General features: G+C 44.2%; 1 protein-coding gene and 1 non-coding gene across 9 annotated transcripts in view; both read right to left on the bottom strand.

Moving 5' to 3' along the window:
* The window catches only part of PRICKLE2 (prickle planar cell polarity protein 2), a 310734-nt gene that overhangs the window by 116018 nt on the left and 170892 nt on the right, over positions 1-23824 (bottom strand). The gene's annotated exons all lie outside the window — the stretch shown is intronic.
* TRNAA-GGC (transfer RNA alanine (anticodon GGC)) lies at positions 13705-13776 on the bottom strand. Its single transcript has one exon. It is a non-coding gene; the product is annotated as a tRNA-Ala (tRNA).

Genomic DNA, 23824 nt, shown 5'->3' with positions numbered 1-23824 from the left:
GAAACCAGGAAAAGTGATCTGAATCACGTTGAAGGTCAAAAACATTTTTTTTTTGTAATTAAAAAAAAAAAAACAAACAAGGTTATGGAGGGGAAGGCCTTACTAATGACACAAAATCCAGAAGCTGTAAGTGAAAAAAGTGCTCCAAGTGCCAAGGTCAAGTTTTAGCTCGAGAGAGAGGGCTGCACAAATGCGGTATTAAAAGACTCCTCTGCAAGAGCACAAGACGGCGGAGTGGCACCAACAGGACACTGGCAGGTAATGACAGAGAGCCCGCTTCGTACATGCGAGAAAATCAAATCACCTTTCCATTCCAGCCAGCATTAGTCAAAATCTTGTTAGAGGATTATGGGGCAAGGGTAATGGAATCACTCACTGCTGGTTAAGCTTACATGGGAGAAGCGGAGAAGCGTAAGTGATGACAAGGACTGCGGCCTCCTGGATGAAGGGCTGTCATGAGGACGGTCATAATGAACAATTTTTATCTCCATCTCCATAGGTGTAAAATAAGAAGGGATGGATTTTAAATGAACTCAAGAGGGACTGCACTTGGCCCGCAGGAAGACTTTTGAATCCTGAGATGGTAAGGACTGGCATGGGTCACTCAAGGCAACGGAAGCATCTTGATCTTAGGAGCACTTTACAAAGATAAAGGCATCACTAGTCCTGGCTGCTTTAGATCAGCACCTTCCGGCCCTGCTATCGTGACATCCTAATTACTATGAGGGATATGATCAAAGTTTCAAACCACTTATCTAATAAAGGGCTTAAGTTCATTTCAGTTTACTTTATTTAAAAAAGGTATATATGTGTAATTAATATATATATATACACACATACACATACTCTAAGTATATAATATATATTATATATTTTTAAAGAACATATTCTTTGAAACTTTTTATTATGTATGTATGTATATATATGTGTGTATAGAGAGAGAGAGGAGAGAGATTGATTTATACAGTTTTAAATAATCCACTCAAGAGTGGTTTTCTCAAGTGAGATTTCAAAAGTCAGTAAATGTTTCAAAATGAGGGAGAGGAGGCGTACAAAGAATTACTGTATGAGTTGGGATGGGCTAGACTAGTATGCAGCAACAATCACAGACAGACCTCAGAGATTAAACACGAGGAAAACTGACAGGTCGCTCTTGCAAAGTTGGCAGGAAGGCCAAAGCCTCGCCAGGCACCTGTATTCCAAGCAGTGACTCAGGGACCTAGGCTGCTTCCTTCTCGTCCGTCTGTGATCCTAACACATCATTTCCACGTTACAGCAATAGAAGAAGAGAGAACTGGGGAGGCTGCTGGGCGCCTCAGCTTGGTGGTGAATGACATCACTTCAACTGGTCAAATAATCCCGCGACCTCACCCAGCTGCAAAGGGCCTGGGAAGTGTCTATCCAGAAAGAGGAGGAAAAGGAAACCATGAGGAGGCCTGGTAATGCCCACCACAGCTGTCAATATTTATTTTTGCATGTAAATTCCTTTTTTTAAAAATACACAGGCTTCTAAACCCATAATGTCTTAAAACAAAGGGATGTTTATCATCAAAGAAATGATAAATAGTCCTAAATGAATACTAGAGATCAAAGTTGCATCTGTTTTGCCCCAAAAGGGAGGAAACAAAGAAAATATTCTCGATTTTTATTAACTTCCGAGCAACATCTAACCCACATAAGCAAAGAGAAAATAAATGAAACTTGTAAAGCTTCTCTACTGTAGGTAAAGATAAATAAGGCACCCAAAGGCAGAAATGCCTTTGGAAATAAAAGGAACGCTCCGAAGAGATTCTCCTCAATAGATTCTAACCACTTTTCCAATACAGACTTAAAATAACCTGCCTCGTGTAAACGGGTGGTGCGTTGTCACTGAAGGGACCCAACAAAAAGACCTGAATTCAAATCCACCTGTATTACCTCCCACCTGCATGACCTTGGTAATTAACAGCCACGCACCTTTTCTAAGCCTCAGTTTCTCCATCTACAGAATGGAGACATCTATCTACCAAAGTCTGTATGTAGGCTTAGATGAGTTACTTTATATGAAGAGCTTTGTAGGGTACCTCACATATAATAGGATATACTATAGTGGCATGGACTATACTCCCCACTTGGTTTTCAGAGAAGGGAGGAAGAATGAGAGGTTCAATGATAAATGATAAAATTGTTCACGATAAACAGAAGGATGACACTCCCCACAGCACATCTTCTTTTACATCCATTTGTATCCGATTCCATGATCATAAATGCCCCTCAGACCCTGGACACATTTCTGTATCTTGTGAAAAATAACCTGACACACTTTAAATCCCAAAAACGAGGCCTTCCTTTTCTTTTTTCCACCATCTTAGGAATCAGCTATATGTCATACATTTTAATCATCCTTGATCCTAATCATCTAATGCACAAAATTTCAATACAGCCTTTTATCCTCTTTTAATTACATTAATTAAAAGGAGAAATATGGACAAGCAAGCATGGGTAAATCAAAATGAAAGACAGCTGAAGGTTTTGCTCCCTTCTCCCCGAAGATTAAAAACTGCACCAATGATTTAAACATGCTTACCACTGCACAGCTCCATGAAAATATTGTTAAAGGGACATGACGTGCGAGCAAATGTTACTTTTGTTTTAGATAAAGAAAGCTGCACTTACTACAGCGGCTTTTTGGAACTACTAATTTTCATTAAACAGGAGGATAAAACACTGGACTCTCTCTATGTAAAGGACCAGGAGAACACACAAGGACTGCACAGGGATGATCTGCACTTTCTAAATGCAGTCACTCAAGTTCCAGCATGATTCTTTTGGGAGAGAATGCCAGTAAAATGGAAGATACCCCAGGAAAAAACTGAAAAACAAAACAAAAACAAAAACAAAAACAAACCTCTCAGCCTCATAAAATAGCAAATCGGCAACACAGATCTGTCTCGGGAAAATTATCCTGGAACACCAAATGTCACAGAAGTACAAACTGATGTATTGTTTTTCTTCAGGAATGAGAAGGACTTACATCCCAGGTGTTTTGCACACTTTATCTCATTTAGTCCTCATCATAATCCCAAACTGTAGCTTTGATTACCCCCTAGTGTACAAATGAGGATACTGAGGTTCAAAGGGGACAAAAGAATGACACAAGGAACCACAGCTGGGATGTGGTCCTGGGTCTGATTACCAAATCCATATTTCTTCCTCTGATTCAAAGGTTCTCAGCCATCCTTTCAAAAGCCAGGTGTGTTCCAATCACAGTGTGGTATGTCAGAAATAACTATTAAAAACAGAGGAAAATGCGGAAGGTTCTTTGGTCATCCAGATTAGATGAATTCCTTTGTACAAAACTGACAGTACCACTGTTTGAGACTTGTGTCCTTTCCTTTGGAACTTGTTTCCTGTTTCATAGTTTCTACAGCCTTGGTTAGCGGTTCTGGGCCATCCTTGTTCAATGTGAATGGTTACCTGATTAATCTCTCTCTCTCTAACTAGACTAGACGTCTGTGAGGGCATGGACAACACTTTTTGGGTTCACCCTTCTATTCCAAGCACCTAGGACAGTGCCCGGTGACCTGACAGCTAATGGGTATGGGCTGAATGAATAAAGTTTGTCAATGATTTTTCTTGTCTAGAAATGAGAGGGAATACAGGATTATTCCTGTAAGAACATCTCTCTGCTCATCTGCATTCCAACATGATTTTGTGAGTAGGAAAGGCAAGGATGGAGTTAACCTCTCCGACTTTCTTAGTTTAGCTTCCAGGATGTCACGGTCTCCTGGTTTCCCTCCTACCCTCTGGCTGTTCTTCCTCAGTCCCTTTTGCTTTTTCTTCCTCATCCCCCTGACTGCTAAACACTGGAATACCTCCGGGCTCAGTCCTGGGACCGCTACTCTTTTCTGCCTACATTCACTTCTTTATTCTGGTCCAGGGTCTTAAATACCTTCTCCAGGTTGATGACTCCAGGACAGACTTATTCCATGAAGTCAAGGTTTACAGATCCACCTGCCTACGTCACATCTACATTAGGATGTCTGAAAGCCTTCTCAAATTTAACAGGTCCGTATCTTCGTTCTTAACATCGCCTCCAAATCGTCTCCATTTGCAATATTCATTATCTCAGTTATCAGCAACTCCATCTTTCCTGATTAAGAACAAACACCTTCCAGTTACCCTTCACTCTTTTCTTCCTCTTGCCTTTGACATCTAATCCAAGAGTTGGCAAGCCACATCTCACCAGCCAATTCCAGTCTGCTTCGTGTTTTTGCAAATACCATTTTATTGGCGCACAATCACGCCCATTCATTTATTTATCATCTGCAGCTGCATTCATGCGTCAACAGAACTGAGTAGTTGCAACAGAGACTGTCTGGCCTGCAAAGCCAAATAGATTTACTCTCTGACCCCTTACACTGAGTATTTTGTAATCCTTGACCAGCCCTGTGGGCTGGCTCTGTCTTCAAAACGTATGCAGAATCTGACATCACTCCACCATGTTCACAAGTCTCACCACCAGATGCAAGCCACCATCAACTCTCGCCTCTACCTGGTCTACCCCGCTCCAAGCCCCCACCGTCTTTCTCCTAGATGGAGATGCAAGCCACCATCAATCTCACCCCTACCCAGTCTACTCTTGCCCCTCTTCAGTCTATTCACAAAACTGCAACCATAATGATTCTCTGAAAACAAACATCAGAGCATATCACACTTCTCTCAAAATCCACCAAGGCTGCTCATCTCAGAGTAAGACCCTTGAGATCTAGGCCTTCTCATGGCTTCTCTGACACCATTTCCTGCCACTCTCTGCCCTGTTGTCACTCAAACACTGGTCCCCAAACTCACCAGGCACATGCCTGCCTCCAGGTCTTTGCAGTTGCTCTTCCCTCTGTCTGAAATGCTCCTCCGGCAGATAGCAGCCTGGCTTACTCATCTTTTCAAGTCTTAAAACTGTCACCCCCGTGAGGGCTTCCCATCCTATCTGAGACTGTCCTTCCTCCCACCTTCCTAATACTGCCAAACTTTTTCCTTATTTTTCTCCTTAGCACTTAGTGATCTTAAAATTGTACTGAGATACAATTTACAAACCACACAATTCACCCATTTAAAGTATACAATTCAACAGGTGTTAGTATATTCATACAGTTGTACAACCATTATCACAATCTGATTTTAGAACACTTTTACCAACCCCAAAAGAAACCCCTTCTCAATGAGTAAACACCTTCTGTTTGCCCCAGCTCGAGCCCTAGGCAAACCCCCATCTGCCTTTCGTCTCTTGAAATTTAACGATTCTGAATATGTCACAGAAATGGAATCATATAATATGTGACCTTTTGTAGCTGCCTTCTTTCATTTAGTGTAATACTTGCAAGGTTGGTTCATCCATGTTGCAGCTTGGAACAGAGCTTCATTATTTTTGTACTGCTGAAACATATTTCACTGCATGGAGATAACATTTTACTCATCCATTCATCATGTCCATCATGATGGACCTCTGGGTTGTTTCGACTCTTTGACAATTATCGATTATGCTATTGTCAACAGTGGTGTCCAAGTTTTTGTGGGGATGTAGGTTTTCACTTTTCTTGGGTATGTATCTAGGAATGGAACTGCCGAGTCAGGTGGTAAGTAACTCTGTTTAACCTTTTAAGGGACTATGAAGGTCTTCGCTGAGACAGCCAAATCTGCTCTTAATTCTGTTGGGGTCCCCTTGTAAGTGATTAGTCGTTTTTTCTTGCTGCTTTCAAGACTTTCTCTTTGTCTTTCAACATTTTGACTGATGTGTCTCAGTGTGGTTCTCTTTGCATTTGCTTTCTTGGAGTGCATTAGCTTACTGTATGTGTAGATTAATATTTTGTTTTCTACCATTATTTCTTCAAATTTCTTTTCTGTTCCTTTTTCCTCTCTCTTTTTTAACTAGTCCCATCATACATATGTTGGTATGTTTATTGGTATTTCACATTTCTCAAATTTAATAATATCTCTTTATTTTTCCTGTTCTTCAGATTGCATAAGCTTTTATCAATTTACCTTCAAGTTTGCAGATTCTTGCTTCCTCCACATTAAATCTAAGTGAAATTTTCATTTCAGTCATTTTACTTTTAGCTCTAAACTTTCCAATCTTTAAATAATTCTTTTAAAAAAATAATTTCTCTTTATTGATATTCTCTATTTGATAAGACATTGTCACTATGCTTTCCTTTATTTCTTCAGACATAGTTTCCTAGAGTTCTTCGAATATATTTATAATAGCTGACATGAAGTCTTTGGTAAATCTGACATTTAGGCCCCCTCACAGACAGTTTCTTTTGCCTATGTTTTTTTCCTGTGTATTGATCACACTTTGTTTCTTTGTATGACTCCAGATACTTTTTTGAGAACTGAATATTTTAGATAATACATTGTAGTACTTCTGGCTACTGACTCCCTCTTCTTTTTTCTGGAGCTTGTTGTTTTTTGCTTATTTGCTTAGTGACCAGCTAGACAAGTTGAGTGAAGCCTGTTTCCTCTGCAGTGTGCAGCCTCTGATGTTGCCTCTCAAAGGGCATGGGCACAATCTCGCTGAGCACCTGGCTGGTCTATGTTTATTGGTATTACACCCAGCTATTAGCCTTCACTAACTGTTAGCTGATTGTTCTATTGTTTTCACCAGTACCTTGGGGCATAAATTGCTCCACAGTGATCTGACTCAAGTAGGGCTCCTGTCCAGGGACAGGGTGTTGCCAGTCTTTGAGGTTGTCCCTCCCAGGGGGAAACCATAGCCCTAGATCGAGATCTAGGTGGAGATGTGGCCCCTCCTTCTTGGCTGCCTTCCTCTAAAATAGTTTCCATCACACTGATCTGTATTGAGGGGAACAGGGGAGATCAGTGAGTCATGGCTCAAATGTCACACACGCTCTGTTCTTACCAAGATTTAGTAGATTTTCTTGAACAGGTTTCTCCACCTGCTGCATACCCTTGGGACAATTTCTAGAAACCATAAAGGTTTGTTTTTTTAGTAAGTAACTTTCAGCAGTCAAACAACCGTTTCCCTAATTAAAGGGTCTACTTGAGCTCCTCACAATGCCATTTGGAAGTTGACACCCAGTACTAGGCACTCTTAAATCACTGTATGTTTTATTTGTTTACATTGCTATGTGATCCGATTCCCTACGGGGCCCTGGAATGCAAGCTCCACGTCGCAGGTTGCGGGGGGTGGCGCTGGGGGCAGAATTTTTGTCAGTTTCACTCAGCACCCTAACTTCAAAGCCTGGAACAGTGCCTGGCACTCAGTAGGCCTTCAGTAAATATGGGTTGAGCGAATGATGTGCCCATGGCCCACAGCCAGTCCTGTGTATGCTGTGGCCGACCACAAGTTGCCACAGCTGATGATCCATTCATGGCTGTGACAATTATGAATAACTGCAGTCCTATATTTCCACATAACATTTGCTTGCAATTTCCGCAGAAGCTGATCACAGCCCTGGGAGACTGTCACACCTGTGAATGTCACCAGGCAGATGACTGATGGAGAAGAAAGACTGAGATTTATAGCTAGAGCAGACATATCCCTCAACCCACCGTGCTGGAGTGCACCTTGGCAACTTTTCATCTTAAATATTCTTTAAATCTATAAATAGCTTGCTATAAAGGGCATCTAATTTATCGTGGTTTGAAAGAAAGTCCTGCTGTCATGGAACTCGCCCTGGAATTGGAATCAGGAAGCCTGTGTTTGATCCTGGGCTCTGGCTCTTGCTGTCTGTGTGCCACTGGGCAAGTTACTTAAACTCTGTTTTTCAGATGCCTCCTTTGAAAAACATGAATAATGAGAACTGACTGTAACATTTTTTTCTTGTTATATGAGCTCAAACAATCTTGACAAGGCATTTTGCAGTGTTCGGCATACCAGGAGGACTCAATGAGTGTTAGGTACTGTTATTATTATATGTAAAACAGAAACCAGAGACCTGCCCAGCCATCATACTGGGGTGATCTGTGCATTTAATGAGTGGCTATGAAGGTGGATTGCTCGTATGATGTATTATGCAAAATTACCTTCCTGGAGCTACAGAACTAAGTCTTCTTGGCTCGCTGGGCTGAGAAAAAGCCTCACTAGTGTTTGCTTCAGTTCCAGTCTATCATTCCCCTCCTCCAGGCCTGTGCTCCCATTCCTCAGCCCCCAGGTTAAATGAGGCCCTGCAGAACCTGGGAATTCTGCCTCAAGACCCTCCCATTCCCCTAAGGAGCAAGCTCCTTGAACACCATCTGTCTCCCAGTCTCCATCTTGCTCAGCAGAGGACCGGGCCAAGGCAGAGTCCAAACTACAAAAAAAAAAAAAAAAAAAAAAAAAGGCTTCATAACTTGAACTTCCAGCCGAAACAAGCAGTGGCAGAGGTTTACTTATGCATCGTAACCTGCTTCCCTTCAGAGAAGCAGGCAGTGTTTGGCCTCACATGGGGGCATTTGAGCCACCAGGAGAGCCAGTGTCGGGAGGAGGGAGAGAGTTTCCCGGTGGCCAGGACTTCTGGGTACCAGGCACTCTGTCAGGTAGGATGAATCCAAGGGCAACTCCTGCCTCTGCACCTTATTATTAGCTGTGTGAAACGGGACAAGTCACTTTTTCTCTCTGAGCCTCATGTGACAGTCTCTGTCTCATGGACTTTATGGATTATATGAGAAAACACAGGTACGGTTGCCAAGCACACAGCAGGTTCTTTAAAAATGCTAATCAAGTCTGAGGGCAAATGTAGCATCAGTCAGGACAGTGAGGCATGATCCAAAGCCCTCCGGCTGGAGGGGCCATCAGCGCCCATGGATCAGTCCCCACCCCGGGCTGAGCTCCTCCCCAGCTGAATGGCCTTCAGACTCCCTGACAGCCAGGGCACATTTTCCCGCTGCCTCGTTTATTCCTCCTGCTCCCCCTGACACCAATACAAGCTGGAGCCCTGCTGGGGTGTCTTCGAGGTCACCGGGGGACAGGCCCATATGGATGTCAGAGCAGGCTGCTGTAGTGAATTATTTAGCGCCCCTTCTCCAAGGGAGCAGCTCCTGACTCATCAGGCAGGGGCACATTCCTCTTCCCTTAAATGGCACACAAGGAGCCTTGCTGGGGGCTGAGGCTGGCAGAGTCTTCACTGCTCAGCTCATCACAGCTGGGGCAGCTGTAGAAGGAAGGGCTGTTAGGAGCCTAGCCAAAAACAAGATGCACAGAAGGGGTTCAGCTGGCTGCAGTCAGGGGTGCCACGTTACTGGCAACCAGAAACACCAAGAATGAAAGGTTAGAGTCTGCTCGTGATCCGATGCATCCTCCCTGAGAAGATGGAGTGCTGCTTGGAGGGACCCCTTGGCAGAGCCAAATCAGAACCACCAGGGGCTACCTGCAGACAGTCCAAAGGCTTTGGGAAATCTCTTAAAGTGACTGCTCTCAGGAGTACCTCGCCATAAGGACATAAGTGGAGAGAAGATGTATAAGCCAGATTTATAGGTCATATTTACTGCCTTCACAACATCTCACTTAACCCTCAGGACAATCCTTCAAGGTTACATCAATCGTTCTTTATCACAGGCAAAGAAACTGAGGCTTGGAGAAATCAAAATAGCTACTAGTGTTCATCTAACTTCTGAATCTATTTCCTCTTTTTTTTCCCCCTCCAATTCATTGCTGTTCTTTAAATTTCCATTTGGCCAGCGGAATCCGTTCTTCCGACTCCATCCATCCCAGGTTTGGGCTGATCTGGATGTTAAGGCGCACTGGGTTTGGCCAGTTATGGGGATGACACTGACCCTCCAGGAGACTAAGCAGGCCAAGGAGAGCAGCTGGAAGAACAAGGTGCCCCAGGACTAATGGCCACGTTCCTGCCCTTGTTGCGAACGCAGGCTCGGCCAGCGACAGCCCCTCTTCATGGGGACGCAGGAAATACAGGCACAGCTTGGCAATACTGCATATTCACTCTGAGTCCGCAGCAATAAAGTAAAGATCGCAATAAAGCCAGTCAATGAACTTTTTGGTTTCCCAGTGCCTATAAAAGTTATGTTTACACTACACTGTAGTCTACTAAGTGTGCAAATAGCATTACGTCTGGAAAAAAAAACAGCAATGTACATATCCTTATTAAAAAATACTTATTGCTAAAAAACACTAACCACCACCTGCGCATTCAGTGAAGGCATAATCTTTTCGCAATGGTAATAATATCAAAGATCACTGATCAAAGATCACCCTAACGAACATAATCATAATGCGAAAGTCTGAAATATTGTGCAAACTACCAAAAGGTGACACAGAAACACGAAGTGAGCACATGTTGTTGGAAAAAAATGGTGCCAACAGACTCGCTCCAGGCAGGGTTGCCACAAATCTTCAATTTATAAAAAACAAAAACAAAAACAAAAACAAAAACAAAAACACTGTACCCGCAAAGCCCAACAAAGCGAAGCGCAATGAAATGAGGTGCTGAGCACTTTCCATGCTGTTAGAGCCATTTACAGGCTAATGAAGTGGGGCCTGGATGCTCTTCAAAGTGAGGAAACGCAGCAACTCTGCTGGACCCTAAGGATCCAGAGAATGCTTCCTGTCCCTGTGGGGGCCAGGCAGGGCCTCAGTGCATCTGGCCCCGGGGTTCTACAGCATCCCTTCCTCTCCCTTGGCCAATCCAGTCACCTGCCTGCTGGAGCGAGTGAGTGCACTCCAGCCTCCCCCACAGCACGGCGTGTCTGAGTTCTTGGGTGTCCAGTGCGACCCTGGACCAGCGGAATCCGCTCCCCCAGGGAATCTGTTGACCAGGCAGAGTCCCAGGCCCCACCCGGACCTACTGAATCTGGAGGAGGAGCCTGGTCACCCCGGTTTGCACAAGCCCTCCAGGGGATTCTGCACGCAGGCTTAAGTTGGAGACCCAGCGGCCTAAGTGATCACCGGGAACTTCTGTTGAGAGCCAAAAAAAGAGGGAGAAGGGGTGAGCAAGGGCAGAGAGACAGGAGGGGCCTCTGAGGGGCCCACGATGGCAGGCTGGAGGCCTGGAGGTGGAATTCCGCCCACCTAAGCGTCTTATTGGGCCCACAGCAGAGGTCAGGAAACTTGATAAAGGGCCAGGCAGTAGATGTGGCAGGCTCTGATGGCCACGTGGTCTCCGTCTCCGTCACAGCTCTTCATCTCTGCTGCTCAAGCCTCACAGCTAACAACCTATAAGCAGATGGGCGTGGCTACATCCCCAAAAAACTTTCTCAAAATAAGGGCTGGGCCAGATTCAGCCTGCCGGTCCTGGTTTGCCAACCCTACATCCACACCACAGCGTCTCTTAGGAAAAATAAAAACAAAAAAAAAAGCTCTCTCTCAGATCTGGCCACTCTGAACTTAAGTTCCCAAGAGCAGTGATCAGCTGGAGCTGAATGGGGCAGCCCTCTTCCCTGAGGACCCGGCCTCTAGTTTCCCACAGTCCCTGCGGATTCTCTCCTAAACACCAGGGCAGAGAGTCAGTTCCCATTTGTCAGCCTGCTCCCTGTCTCCTGTATCTACTTACACAGAAATAAATGTGCATCTGTACATGTACATGTGTGTGTACGTGTGTGTGTACGTGTGTGTGTGTGTCTGTGTGTGTGTGTGTGTGTGTGTGTGTGTGTGTGTACTTTAACACCCACCAGCTTTCAGGACTTTATATTATAGAGATGCCTTCCCATTCCCACACTGACCCAAATAAATAAATAATATGCACAAGACGATAATGACCTTTTCTTAAAGCAGGAAAAGGGCATATTTAATGTCACCTTCTCAGCAGTCTACCTGGAACCCTGCATTTTCACTTAAGTGACATGAACCCAGTACAGCATTTCTCCAATGACACATTTTTCTCAGGGGCCTTTCCACCAAGGAAATTCCTCCACCTGACCGCCCTCCCTCCTTCCTTAACTTGTGCCCTTTTCCCCACCCTGCCTGCTCCAGAAAAGGCCTCTTGAAAGAAAACTACATAAATCTTCAACTCATCCGAGCGGAATGTTCGCACAGACAATCACAGACATTTTTTTTTGATTGGTTACACAAGTTAATTTTCCATTTACATTGTAGAGCAACAATTTATTCTACAATAAAACTAACCAACCCTGAGAGTCCACTTCAATTGATGCCTTGGCCAGGGGCCAAGATTTCTGGATTTTTTTTGCTTTCACAGACCTGCCTCCTGCATTTGCTCGGGGCCACCCTCACTTTATAGCTGCTTCTCCTTGGGTGCGTTTCACATACTCCATCTCCTGTATGTTTATGACCCTGAACACCAGTCCACGAATGAGTCTGTGGGTCCTGCCAGCATTAACAGTGGAGCCAAGAGCACACCTGGCCCTCTGTAAGAGCACAGGCTGACTGAGATGTTTATACAAGGAAGGGACAATGATGAGAGATGGTCAGAAGGATTAATTGGGCACTTACAGTGTCCCAGTCATCCCAAGACAGGGAATGACCATCCCCATTTGAGGGATGAGAAACATGAGGTCATGCCAATGATGACCCTAAAGAAAGAGAGAAAGTGACAGAACAGGGGTTGGAACTTAGGTCTGTCTTGTACCAACACCAGTGACTCTTAAATACAGAGATGTACTGATATCTACTCGTGTACACAACTCTAGAAATAGGATACCATCCCTCAAGGACAGGCACTTTTTATTTATCCTCTGTGGATGGTGGTAAAGAAGAATTTCTAGGCTGGGCTTAAAGAAGGATTTCTTGACTTTGGCAACATGGACAATTTGTGCCAGATAATTCCTGGCTGTGAGGGTCTATGCCCCGTACTGTACCGGTGCTTTTTAGCTTCCCTGACTTCTATCCACCAGATGCTGGTAGCCCTCCTCTTCCCTGCTGCGGTAAGTAAAAATGTCTCCAGATATTGCCGTATGTCCCCCGGTGCCCCTGCCGGGGACCAGTGGTCCAGAAATCCTACAAATCCTACCTTGCAACAAGTGATGACTGCCTCTTTGGCAGCTATGGAAGGCGGAGGTTAAGAACACAAATTCTGGTATCAAACATGCCCGAGTCAGAATCTCAGCTCCGCCACCTACTAGGTTTGTGGACGAAGAATTATTCCACCTCTGTGAGCCTCTCTGTGTAAGATGGGGACAGATAAGATTCTTCTGTGGACTCAAGGAGAAAATGCAGGTGAAGCCCTTAGCACAGTGCCTGAGAGTAAGAGCACAATGATGTCCGCTGTTATTTTTATGATTAAGAAAAACAGATGTGGGTAGGTGTCAGATTTTATCAGCTCATCTAACAGATATGTAAACTGAGGCTCTGAAATAGGAGGGATTAATTACGATTAGGACCTAGTCCACTTCAAGAAATACACATTTTTGGTCTTTGGACCTGTTGGGCTGTACCCCACAGTCCTCCAAGCCTGAAAAAAGAGCCCGGAGTCAAGGACAGAGACATCAATAGTTTAATGGCTAGGGGGAGCTTATACATCTGAAACAAGGTCCTGGAACAACAGCCCATGATGGCAGACAGCAGACAGGACATGGCAGTAGTCTTCGCTACAGGGGAGCGTGGCAGAAGTGGGCAGAGGGAGGTTACCATTTGGCTCATCAGTTACCAAGGAAACCAGCTGACGGACAGGTCACTCATAGCCCCTCCGGATAACAACTTCCATGGGGCAGATGTCTCCCCTTTGATAAACTATCATAGTGGGGTTTAATCTTTTTTTGGGGGGTAGGGGGATATAATTAGGCTTTTATTTATTTACCTATTTTTTAATTTTTTAATGTAGGTACTGGGAATTGAACCCAGGACCTCGTGCATGCCAAGCACATGCCCTACCACTGAGCTACACCTTCCCCCTGATCTTTCTGATCTAAAGATTAATCGCTAGCTGGCAATGGGGCAAGCATGTATTAGGCTCGCTGATTAAGAGGTAAGCTCAGTCAGGTGAGTAGGATGTAGGTGAGGCAGGGACTGGTCCAGCAGGGGATGTGCGGAGAGCAAGAGAACAGCCATGTTGGATGGCCTGACCATACAACACCCAATGCCTGTAATCACCTCCGCCCCATAAAATTCTATCTTTGAGCCTCCTAGTATGTTATTTCTATACTACGCATGCTCATTCATCTTATAATTGTTAGTATTCCAATTTGTGGCAGCCAAATGATGGAATGGGACAAGTGAAGTCTTTAAGTCTACCTACCATACATGTGATGAAGCAGTCTATCAAAGACAAAAGAAGAACAGTTAGGAGAAAAAGAAGTGCCACCTTGCATGAAACCACAGCAGTGGCTCAAAGAGACCCTTCCAACATTTGGGAATATTTCGGTGAAATCAACCCTAGTCGTGGAGTACTTCACATTGTTTGATTTTGCTCAGTGAAGATGTTTGTTCTACCACTCGGTAACCACAGCTAGAAACCACGGGATCTCAGCTCAAGTGGAAAAACACCACCTCGATATGCTCCAATTTGTATACTTAATTGTTCTTTTTCCTCGTAAGGGAAGTTATGAGATGAGTCAGCAGGAAGAGGGAGTCATGTAGTAAGTGAGGCAGTAATTAGTCTCTCACGTGAAAATGTTGGGAAGAATTACCTAGTCATGTTTAGAAGGGAGCTCTCTCTGGCTGAGGTGGACATTTCATTACCCTGGATTTAGTGGACACATGCTGGACATTTTGATGTTGGCCACTGGGTGACAACAATGAAAGAAAAAGGTGATAAGCCTAGAGGATAAAAAATGAATGAATGGCTGGTGGGCTGGGGTGTGTGACTGTGTGTGTGTGTGACAGAGAGACAGAGAGAGAGAGAAAAAGAGACAGAGACAGAGAGAATGGGTATATCCATACATGCCTTCAACAAACCGCTATTTAGCATGATCTGAGCCTCATTTGCTCGCCAGGGTTACAGGAAGAATAAAGCAGTCCTTGACTCAAATAGATCACAACTTGATACACAGATATAGAAAACAGAAAGATTGCACTGCATACATACTACACATATATGACTACACTGAGGTTGTCCGTAGACCAACGGTTCTCAACCAAAGTGTCGTGGCATATAAGAGGATACCCTGAATCCTTCCAAACTGGGTTGTCCAATTTTGATCAATGACTCTAAATTATTTTTCTTATCAAAGAAGTATACTACAAAATCAACATCCAGCCTAAAGAATGTGGAATTAAGTCATTTAGCCATTTAGATCAATGGGGTGAATTATTAATAATCAGGGGTAAGAAGCATAGGGAAATTTCAAGCCAATTTTCCTGAAAGAAAAATTGTGTGTTCACTGGACAGATGACATTGGAAACTTTTTTTTTTTTCGTTTTCCAAAGCTTGCTTAAAAAAAAAAAAGTTCAATTTTAATCCCCTAAAATGTCCTGCCAAAAATTCTAGTATTTTCAAGTGTTTCGTAACAAAAAGGATTAAATGAGTAGACGAGGAAGAACAGGAAAGCCGCCTCTCAGGGTATACCCGGTTTCTCAAACTGGGGAAAACTGGGAAATAACGGATTAGAAATCTTTGCAGTCAAAGCTGTCTAAGTGCTAGTGGCCCTCACCTCCATCTTTCCACTTTTAAATCGTGCACTCAAAATACCCCGAGACTCATGTTGCACATGTGGATGTAAATACATGCTTCTATTTGGAATCAGAGTCCACACTCATAACAACGGAAGATCTTAAAGAAAATTGAGGACCTCGAAGGGGGGGATATGTGTTCAGGTAGACTGTAGGAGGATGCACTGAGCACTTCTGGCATTTTCAACTAGGTAGCTCTAACTGTTTCTCCAACGAGGCCAAGCATTTAAATTGAGAAAGCCATGGGGGAAGATTCCTCTTTTGGTTTCAATGATGATTTCTGAAAAGTTGCAAATTCACTGTAACTGACAGCTGAGCATTCTCCAGCTGAAGATTCTATCATATGAAACCCAAATGTGGCCTCAGAGCTCTCAGGTACAGAAGAAAACAAGGTGAAAGGTCCAGGTATCTAATAACCATGTGTTCTCAACTTGCCTGTAACTCTGGGATTTGTGCAAAGTGATAATTCCCTTTTAAGTGATAGTTCACTAGGACTTTTCCTATTGGTTTTGGGTTCTCCTGAATATCTCTCAAGAACAAAATCCCTCCAGTGATCTGGGGATCCCACTTTGAGGACCCCTGAATTGGACGCTTAAACATGAGAGGTAAAGACATTCACAGCCAGGGCTCTCATTCTCCCATGCTACGCCCAGCCTTCATTTCAATCAAGTTCCTGGTAGAAAGAGCCTTCATAAAGTTCTCAGGTTTCCCTGCCCCTTAATACAGGCAGGCATCCCAGAGAAGGAGGGGTCAAGATCTATCCACGTGGTTCATCCCAGGGCTCATCGATACGTGTTCACAGGAAGGTCTTCATGGCTCATTTAAAAACAAAAAACAAAAATTCATATATTCGAGATCACATATTTGAACATCTCATTTTGTAGATGAAAACCCTGACCCTAAAACAGGCCATGTGACTTGTCTAAAGCCACAGTGCTAGCCAGCAGTCACTGGCAGGGCGACATTGAGAATCTGGGATTCCCGATTGGTCAGTTTCCAGTACAGAATCCTTCTCCAGCAGGCCAGGCTCTCTGATCACATGATATATTGTAATTATTTAGATCATATATTTTTTTTCTCATTTGAACAGAAAGCTCCTCAAAGATATAAAATTAAAATACAGTTTAATAATCGCAGGTATTACTATGCATGCATTTTAATGTGCCTAAGATACAAGTGAGTTTTTCTTTCTTTTTGAAGCAGCATCATACTATTTATACCACCTTGCCATTTATTTATAGGCTACAGATTACCTGTAAGCGTCCTGATTTAAAAAGAGTAACTAATGCTCTAAAATGACTATTATCCTCAGGGAATAAAGACATCCTATTCTACAATCTTTTTGTCTTGCATCATATATAACCTGCTGTATCTTACTGATTCAGGCTTTAATTGTAGGTGGATCATTTTGGTTCCACTGTTTAGCTGTGCAAAACTTTGCAGCAATTAGAAGCAAGGCACGAAGTTCTTTCCCTTTACTTACTAAGACATCATTTCAAAAGAAAGAGTGCACAGACTGAATTACTGTAGGTCCTAATTGAAAGTAACTGAGGCCATGACCATGACACAGGAGAAAAGGAACTATCTTCCCCGTCAAGTTTCTTTAGCTACGTGTTGAGCTAGAAAGACTTCATATGAGACAGGCCTTCTGGTGTGGGGTACCACTGAGCTGACAACTCAAATCGATTCTTAATGAAGAAAATTAATTTAATTAGCACTTAGAGCATGGAATTTCATTTTCTAACGGGCCTCAAACACAAGTAGCCGGGGAAAACCATCTGGAGATCAAAGTGACTTTGGGTCTGGACTGGTTTTTCACTGGCCAGTCACCAATGGAGAAAGCAGCTATTCATTCCTTAGTTGGGTCAGGAAAACTGACAGTCTGCACACCCCAATCTGTAAAATTTGAACACCCAACCATCATCTATCAACCTTACGTAACTGAAACTTTACTCACTGAAATTTCTTTTGCAACAGAAAGCGGAACACATAATACTTTTTTTTTTTTTTTAAAAGGCAGCCCACCATCTTACCAGATGAAAATTTAAATTCACATTAGAAAGAATTCACTTAACATCAGTTAATCTTCATGAATCACTCCCACTACCATCTTGCTAATGATCTGTCTTGGCAGAACATGGTTTCATCTAACTCCTCTGCCATCTTCCTTCTTCGTTTCAAGGAAAGCATTCAATAATGGGCAAATGGCAAATCATAGGGCAAAAGAGAGAAAAAACAAAAAACCTTGCCACTCAACTCCAAAAGGGAAATTGCCTCTCTTCTTCAATAAATTTCCAATCAGAAAGGACCAGGAAGATGTTAATTAACGTGCAGCCATCGTGGGGATATGGGGACGCCCACACATTCGGTAAACTGCAGGCTAATAATTAAAGTCCGCCGCCACATAAAGAGCAAAAGGTCAACCTCTCTCGCTGTCAGGCAGGTGGTGACTTGAATCACAGATCAATCACAATTCACATCAAAGGAGTGAGAGGTGAAGCCAAGGAGACAAATCCAGCTGGAAAACCTTGTTCCTTCACTTGGGTAATGTATCACCTCTTAAAACAAAACAAAACAAAACAAAACATTACCCCCTCCCACTATTCCATATTGCAAAATGTGGCAAACCTTTTATCCCGATGGACTCTCTTAGGAAAGAGAATCAAAACAGTAACAGGAGACTCCATAGACATCATGATAACACAACCCTGGCTAGAGCAATTGAACTTAAGTGATGCTGAGAAATAAATGAGTGGAGAATTCAACTCTTCAGGGAAATTCTTTTTTGATTCCTTACTCAAAGCAGTCATCTTAGGCTATGATTAAAAGTAAATTCCTCTGATTTACAAATACATGAAACTTCTCCTCAATATGATTTACTACCTTTAAAACGCTGACAGTCTTTCCCCTTTCTATAAAGTAATACAAAAACATTAATAATCCAGGAAAAAAAAAATCTAAACAGCAGCTGCATTATTTGGAGTCCTGGTCCTGTCAAATGGAGGCTCAGTGAAAAAGATGATAACTTGCCAACAAACCACACAACTAACCTTTCCTTACTGCACAGCTCAACCCCCAACTGGAGGCAAGTTACACAGTAAATGCCTTGAAGACCACACGGCCCTTTTCCTTGAACCCTACAGCTTATCCATCCTGTTCCACTCCCAGAACAGTCTGTTGTCCAGGTCTGAATCCCCCTGACCCTCTCGGGGGCTGCTTTCCTACCTGCAGTCTTGTACTAAGCATGTTCCTACCACCCAAACTGTTAACGGATGCTCCCTGAAGGCCGAGACCGTTTCGTGGATGCTGACGGGAGCTAGGCACTGTGCACTCGAGAGGCTCTCCACTAGAATGAACGACTCGTGGGGTTTATCAGCTTATGAACTGTGTTCACATGGAGCTCTGAATCCCACATTCCCAGCCCCTGGGTGACCTGGGGCTTTTCCTCATCTATTTTCTGAAAACAGAAACTTAATGATTTGTTCAAGGTGTGAAAACATCTAAGGAGCCAAGGTAGACTTGAAACCGAGATTTCAAATTCTAGGGTTCGATTCTACTTCCCTTCCTTTGCCACCAAAGCAAACCCTGCTTTCTCCTCTCAACCAGTGTCACCGATCAGCAGGTATTATGGACGGCCGTGAGAGCCAGACGGTTACTGGGTCTGCATCACAACATCCTTATGGACCTATAATCTCACGGGGCTATATTGGGTTTGTCAACTATTGATATTCGGGGCTGGATAATTCTTTGGTGTGGGAGGCTGTCCTGTGTCCTGTAGGGTATTTGGCAGTGTCCCTGGCCTCCACCCACTAGTGCCAGTGGCATCCCCTCCTCCAAATTGTGAAATTCAAAATAGTGTCAAGACTTTGACTAGTGCCCGCTGAGTGAGAAGACTGAGAATCACTGGGCTATTTATAGAGAAGCCATGTTTACCTTGCCTGTAGGGGGCACGTGACCCTGACTGACCAACCACAGCGCCCCGCACTGCCCACTCCCGCCCTTGATAGGTCCAGGAGTGTGTACGTCAAAGCAAGGGCCAATCAATACTACGGGTTTGGCAGGGAGGGTACTGATGTAAACACCGGAAGAATGGGAAACCTTCACTCCTGAGGTAACTGCACTCGTGGGTCTGGAGCAGCCAACGGTCATCTCTGGTGGCAGGTAGAAGGAAATGTAGCCAATGCACAGGAGTGCAGACATGAGGGAAGAGAGAGCCACCACGATGTAGTGTAAGAATATTCATCCACAGCGCCTGCAACAAGCCCCACCCCTCAGAATTCCCAGTTCCACCAGCCAATAAATTCCTTCTTGGTTTGTACTGGTTTGACCTGAGATTGAGAACTTTGCAACCCAGAGAGTCCTGATTTACCGTGTGGGTGAGGTCCAACGAGGGCTCCCCCCCGTAGCACAGAGTGAAAACCCACATCCTCTTCCAGGTCAGCAAGGTCTTACCTGCCCGGCATCTCCCCCGTCCCTGCTCACCCACCCTTGCTCCGGCCCCAGGGTCTCCTCCTCGATGCTCCTCGACACACGAGGTGCACTCTGTGTGCTGGTCCCTCTGCCTGGGACACCCCCAGTACCAGCACACCTCACTTCCTCCAAGTCTGTATTCAGTACTCCTCTAGTGCGAACCAAACAGCTGTAAGATCTCCCTTAACATTTCAGTCAAAAGACAGAGTCCATTTTGCACACAAGGCAGAGAAGTACCACGAGTGTCAGAGACGGGGACGTGCTCACAGCTGGGTGTCGGTTTCCCACTGCTGCTCAGCCCCAGTGGTGGGTCTGAAGTTTCCCATTTCTGAGTCTGCATCTGGGCCCCTTCACCCAGACTGGGTTTTCCTTTGCCGAACAGCAACCCAGTTACATTTGCTCATTTTAACCAATGACATTTCACATCTTGAATTCTAGTTTGTCCAATACTCCACAAATATTTACTAAGCTCCTAATACATGTCAGCCTCTGTTCTAGGCTTTGGGGACACATCACTGAGCATGGCAGATGTATTCCTCTGCCCTGCTGTACTGTCTACGGACGGGGGGGTCTCTCGCCACTTTGCACACAGACATGACTTACCGCCTATCTGGTCAGACCTTCCTATGCGTGAACTCACATTTTAATGGAACACACTGGAGACATTCTAGCAAAGTGTTTAAGAATGCATTTGATGAAATAAGGCCATTTGCTGCAACATGGATGGACCTAGAGATTATCATACTAAGTGAAGTGAAGTCAGACAGAGAAAGACAAATACCATATGATATCACTTATGTGTGGAATCTAAAATATGACACAAATGAACATATTTACGAAACAGAAACAGACTCGCAGACATAGAAAACAAACTTATGACTACCAAAGGGGAGAGGAGGTGGGGAGGGATAAATTAGGAGTTTAAGATTAGCAGATACTAACTACTATATATAAAACAGATAAACAACAAGGTCCTACCGTAGAGCACAGGGAACTATACTCAGTATCTTGTAATAAAGCATAATGGAAAAGAATATGAAAAGGAATATATATATATATACACACACATATGTATAACTGTCATTATGCTGTACACCAGAGACTAACGCAGTATTGGAAATCAACTATACTTTAATTTAAAAAAAAAAGAAAGCATTTGAGTCAACCCAATATGGTCTTCAAAAAAAGAAGAGGAAGAGGCTTATCTTGCACCCATGCCAACATCCTTCCCTCACCCCCAATACATGCCTTCCTTTCTTTGGAATCTGGCGGCCCTTATTCAGGCCTGGCTCCACTGATGACCTAGCAACCTTGAACAAATTATTCATTACTGTGAGCTTCTACCTCCTCCTCCCCTGTAAAATCATAGTTTCCTACCTTCGCAGGGTGTTGGGAGGATTACACGAAGTGCTTCATCCAGGAGACTTCACAGAATGAGAAATCTGAGGCAATCAGCATGGGGAGATACTCTGAAGCCAAAAAAGCCCATGGAAATTACCTCCTCCCACCAGCTTTCTCTCCCAGGCAAGTTCATACTTGGTCACCATTAAATATGCCCCGCCCACTTCAAGGACAGGCCAGAGAGGTCATTTGGAAGTGTGCCCCCTCCCCACCCATTCGTTGCCTGGATGGAGAAAAATGAGCCTGAGACTGGAAGCCCTTCAGCTGATACAGTAACGGAGCGGTGGGCACGATCCTTAACCTCTTAAGAAGTCGTTTCCTCCAAGGTAGAACTGGTCTAGTGGCTGGTCAGAAGCATTTCTGCAATAATTTTCAACTGGCCTGAGCTTTTCTCTGTGCTTCATGTAACCCTTCCAGGAGGCAGTATGCAAACTGAGGGGAGGTGGTGGCCAGGGTGGGGGGGGTTGCACCAGCACAGGAGTCAGGAAGCTGATGCTCAAGAGTCGGCTTTACATCTTGGCAAGTCTTTGCCTTTCTCTGGGACTCGGTTTTCTCAGGGGTAAAACCTCAGCAGATTAGATCAGGGGTCAGCTTTTAAGTAAGAGAGTAAAGATATTAACCTTTGAGGGCCAAGGACTCCATACAGTTCCTGTCACAACTATTCAACTCTGTCCCTGCAGTGTAACAGGAGCCATGGGCAGTATATACATGAATGGGCATGGATGTGTTCTAATAAAACTTTATTTACAAAAAAAGGCTGCAGGTGGGATTTGGCCAGAGGGCCATTGTTTGCAAAAAGCCTTGGATTAGGTGATCTCTTTCTGCTACCTTCCAGTTCCAAATGTCCATAATTTAATAATTCAAGATTCACCTCCCATCTAGTCTTAGGGAAAGTTCAAAGCCTAGAAAGTTGAAATTAAAAGTTCAAGAAATAACAGTAACAGCAGCTACCAATTACTAAGTGATTGCTATGTACCAAGAACCCTGCAAATGGCTTGATGTGCATTTATCGCATTTGGTCCTCCCAGCAATTTGTGGAGGCAGATACTATAATTAATCTATTTTATTGGGAAAGAAACTGAGACTTCAGCAGTGTAAGTAAACTCACTGAACACCATAAAAGTGGGAAGTGGCAGAGCTGGGATCCAAACTGTTGTTTGACTCCAAAGTCCTTGCCTCCAACTACTGAATTACGGGGTTATCACAAAGTTGTCCAGAGACCTGCCCCCTACCCCGGCCACTTCACTCCCTCCCCTCCTTACTCTTCCATGAACCTTCCAGAGGTTCCGCGGAGGAACTCTGTTCTTGCATGCCACATAAGTTAAAAGACTGGTCTAAAAATAACACAAGAGTTCACAACGCTAGATGACAAATTGCTTTTTAATGCATAATAATTGACTCCTTGACCAGCTCAAGACCTCGCGGCGGCTGGAGTACCTAGACCAGGCCTTATTTGGAAGGTGACCACGGGACCAGCCCTGGATGCGGTCTGCAGTCTCTCACCCAGGCCAACACAGCCCCTTTTACAGAATTCTTTCAACTAGGATGGAGGGGAAAAAAAAAGAGAAGAAGCAAAGACCTTCATCTTACCCTGGTTTATCACAGTTAAAATAATCAGCAACCAAACTCTCAAGAAACAGTGGCCTTGAAGAAAAAAAAAAAAATCAAAGGGCAACTTGGGACGTGCGTGGGAAAGGCTGGCTGATGTCCCGAGAGGCGTTTCAAGGTGGGGCACCTGCCGATGCTTCACCAGCGCCGGTGTGTCTGACACTCTGCGACTTCATCAGAGTGTCCTCCAGCAACTAGCAATTATTCGTACCCTCCCTTTGGGGCCCCGAGATGGACAGAGGCTTTTGAAAACAGAGGCGTATGCTTCGGGGTGGCCACAGTCCCCTTTCTCTTGCTTGGTGGCAGACAACTGCACTCTCCAGAGAGTTCTGGCGTCCACAGCAGGCACAGAGAACATGTTAACGCAACAATTCAATAAATATTTAATGGTCTTGCCTTAGCCTGCTGATGGGATGAAGCTGGAGCCTCATTACCTACTTTCACCTCCTCTATTATTTATGAACTTTATTCCTTTACACTAACACACAGCCGGGTGGAAACAAACCGAAATCGTGAACACAGTGGAGAGAGGAACACACGATTCGATACCAGGCCACCAACCCTGGTGCAGGTCATCTTCTGGTGAGAGGCTTTGCTTTCGTCCCCCAGGGTGACAGACAAGCCTGCTACACAACCAGACAAGATGCAGCCTCAGGAATTAGGATCAGATATATTTATGGTGATGGCAACACTCAGAAGATGCACAAGAAGACAGGGGTCCTGAGTCCATTTCTCACCTCCTGATCAACAGGGAGAGCTACTCTTATGATGGTATATTATACATTTGGCCAACAACAACATTGTACATCAACTCTACTTCCATAAAAAAAAAACAATAAATTAAAACAA

The sequence above is a fragment of the Camelus bactrianus genome, chromosome 17, assembly GCF_048773025.1.
Source record: "Camelus bactrianus isolate YW-2024 breed Bactrian camel chromosome 17, ASM4877302v1, whole genome shotgun sequence".
Lineage (NCBI taxonomy): Eukaryota > Metazoa > Chordata > Mammalia > Artiodactyla > Camelidae > Camelus > Camelus bactrianus.
This window is presented reverse-complemented; position numbering and strand designations above follow the sequence as displayed.